Here is a 3,703-nt window from a genome sequence, read left to right as displayed (position 1 = left end):
TACTTTAATTTACTTTTATATTCACCGCTTCAGCTACTCGTTTATAATTCACTTAAGGAAAAAATACAAGAAATGATAAAAATATGTCGCACTGAAAATCTACTTCCGACTTTTCTTCATTAAATGTGGAAGGAGTTTCGCGGCCTTTGGCTGAATAATGGAGAACATTTCTCACCAGTGAAATTATTCATAACCACTAAAAGATTGACTTGGGTTCAGAGGTCAGAAGAATCAAGAACGAACGATACAGCGGGCGAAAAAATACTTATAATTGTAATATCCCACTTACTATTTATAACACTCACAATTCTTCTCCAGAACCTAATTAGATTCGAGTGTTACAAAAATTTTATGACATGAGTAAATTAGATAAATAAGCAATATCCAAACACCAACAATTTTCAACTCGATAAGAAAAAAACATGATATCCCCACAATATATCACTTTACCATAAACAACACAGAAACACTTTATAAAGTCTCTATGCAGCCGGCAAATGCTAATAACCAAAACAACTTATAACTGAAAATAACAATAAAATAAAATAGAGTTGGAATGCACTGATAAGGAACAATTATAATTCTTACCGTGAGGTTGCTAATTTCAGTTGGCAAATCCAGGGGCGCCTGCAATATAAAGTAAAAATCAAGGACTACAATCATTTCAACTAAAGCTACAGGTACAAGGTTGCCCTCTATGGACCAGTTGCCAAAATACAGATTTATTTATAAAAAATATTTTTACAGAACCATTTTTTCGAAGTTTCTTCTGTTCACTGACAGTTAAAAAAAAATTAATCAGAGCTGCTAGGAATGTTATAAATTTTTCTTTGCTTTTTTTTTTTGATGTTTGAAGGCAGCTTTGATCATTTTTCTTTGTCACAACATAGCAGAAGGGAGTTAACATGACTATGTTTTTCTTTATTATTTTTTTCTTACATCAAAATCGCATTTGGTTAACAGATCTGGTTAAAATTCTCTTCAACTAAACCTTATTTAGGAGTAATATCATTCTTTGATTATCACCTTCATTCAGAAATGAATATACAAATATATATTTTATAGATATTTATGTTAAATGAAAACTCTCTATATTCTTTCCAAGAAGGTTAACCTGCGGTGTTGGATTCCTTCTTTGGGAAGTGAAATTTAAAATGATAACTCCGAAAACTATCATGAAGAAGAAGGAAAAAGTCAATTCATGAAGCAAATGACAATCTTTTGAATTAACTGCAATTTCCTTGCTCATATTTAGATACAGAGGGGGTAATTTCCACTAAAATCCTTAACCACACCTTGTTAATGATGAGACGGTTGTTATAGATTAAATCAGTCTTATAGAATGATTAATAAAATATAATTAGTTACACTTCAGTTGTTTTATTCTGGACATCAGTGTTGTGGTTTTGGAATCAGGGCCCTTTTATGACCCGTCAGATTTCATTGGCACAAAATCTTTAAAGGTGAGAAATTACAATAATTCGAAAATTTATGAAAGAATTCCTATGAAAATTTGGCAGAAAGCGCAATGGAGGGAAACTTGTAACTTCTAACAAAATTCATTGAAGTCCTTTGATAAAAGAAATACGCTAAAGTTATCCCGTCAAGCGAGTGACAAGTACAACTGATGTGCTTATCGCTGAAAAGTATTAATTGTAACCCATAAGGTTATTTGATGCTGATAAAAATTATTTACTTGTGAATACTATCCTATATTTCGACACGACCTATAAAAAAAATGATGAGAATCTCTGCAGGCTTACAAACAATATTTTAAAATTTATATTTTATTCCATCCTCTCAACAATATCTACCCTCAAAGTTTCAGTTCTACCTAAAAGATATTCTGGTAAACAATGGTCTATCTATAATAAAAAAAAGACATTGGTCTCAGCTGGGGAAATAAATTTTACAGAACAGCCTTTCCAGTGAATGAACCTATATTCATGAAGATCTATATTCATGAAGATCTACGATACCTATAAAATCCCGCAGAAGTGTCATTTCCGAGAATTGCCTCGCGTAAAGATTCGCACAGTTGGATTGATTTTCGAAGTTCTTTCTGGGAAAACGATAACCTGAACTTTGGGGTTCAATGATAGATCTTTCAGGTTTAATATTAAGAGCGAAAGTGTCTCCAAGGGAGCCAAAACTTTCCTGACTTCTTATTTGAAGACTTTTTGCTTATATCGCTATTTCTAGGTTCGATCAAAACCCATATTACTTTCCTTTTTCTTAATTTTGGTACTGTTAACCTTACTTATTGTAGCACCATTGATTTCTCCATAAGTGGCATTCTTCACCAAATCTAACTTTGATGTTTTATATACTTCATTTATATATTTTGGTTATTCTTATGATACCTGTTTAATAAAAATGAATTGTGTATTATTTCAAGGTAATAGTTGTGTCAATTACATATATCTAAAAACAATTTTTCAAGCAGTTTCAGGAACAACTGTTGCTTATAACGAGAGAGAGAGAGAGAGAGAGAGAGAGAGAGAGAGAGAGAGAGAGAGAGAGAGAGAGAGAGAGAGTTTCTTGTTTTTACACAATAGCTCTTTCTTATAACAGGAGGGAGAGAGAAAGAAACAATAGTGCTTCCTTATAACGAGAGAGAGAGAGAGAGAGAGAGAGAGAGAGAGAGAGAGAGAGAGAGAGAGAGAGATAGATGATTCCCTCGTAATAACAACGCTTTCTGCCAGTCGCTCTTTGGGACTAACCGTAATCATCCGCATGTCATCCCCATTGATCAGAGACGTCCCTCCATATCAAAGATTGAATAGAGCTGGGACGTCGTCCTGTGTACATGACCGAATGAACTGGATTTCTGCCAAGTTACTGAGATTCCTTTGTGGTGCATTATGGCGCTCTCCATTTCGCTGGAATATAAATGCATTGTCTGAACTGCATTAACGCACTGAATGGATTCATTTCGGTTTGCATTATGGATTCATTATTACTGAAGCGAATATCTTAATATTTTACGTTATATTGTAATATACATAGTATCAGCTAATGAAAGACAGATTTTTTTTTTTTTTTACCTTTCGGTTACAGTTATGAAAATTTACAATAAACGTAAATCTCGCAATTTCTTCCACTAGCACATCCCCAAAAAACCTATTCCACACCATCCCTTGTTTAAAAGTTTTAAAAAAGCAAGTTAGTTTATGATGAAGTTTGAACTTTTCAGTGTTTCCTTTATGAAATTCATTCCGTTATAAAGAAATTGGTTTACAGCATGACATTAGTTGTTTCCCAAAATGTATGCTACGCATTGACAACATTACAGTACAATGCTGTGCTTTATCTGCGATAAGATTGATTAATAAATAAGATGCGCCGTGAGGAAAAACAGTAATTGTGTAGGTAATACACCCAATACATTTCAAAATGTTATCACAATTTGGTGATGTCCTTGTTTTTACACACACATATATATATATAATATATATATATATATATATATATATATATATATATATATATATATATATATATATATATATATATATATATATATATATATATATATATATATATATATATATATATATATATATATATATATATATATATATATATATATATATATATATATATATATATATATATATATATATATATATATATATATATATTCTTATATTTGTGCATATGTTACTTTGTGAAAATAATCATTATGGCAATGATAAAATAA

At 31.1% G+C, this 3,703-nt stretch overlaps 1 long non-coding RNA gene across 1 annotated transcript in view; it reads right to left on the bottom strand.

Annotated features, from left to right (window-relative positions):
• The window catches only part of LOC136843757 (uncharacterized), a 144,597-nt gene extending 143,976 nt beyond the window's left edge, over window positions 1-621 (bottom strand). Inside the window, exon 1 of the long non-coding RNA XR_010854666.1 lies at window positions 589-621. This is a non-coding gene — a long non-coding RNA (uncharacterized lncRNA). The remainder of the gene's footprint in view (window positions 1-588) is intronic.
• Window positions 622-3,703: the final 3,082 nt, after the last annotated feature.

Source organism: Macrobrachium rosenbergii, chromosome 12, assembly GCF_040412425.1.
Source record: "Macrobrachium rosenbergii isolate ZJJX-2024 chromosome 12, ASM4041242v1, whole genome shotgun sequence".
Lineage (NCBI taxonomy): Eukaryota > Metazoa > Arthropoda > Malacostraca > Decapoda > Palaemonidae > Macrobrachium > Macrobrachium rosenbergii.
The sequence above is the reverse complement of the archived record's forward strand: the minus strand, read 5'-3'. Positions and strand labels throughout refer to the sequence as shown.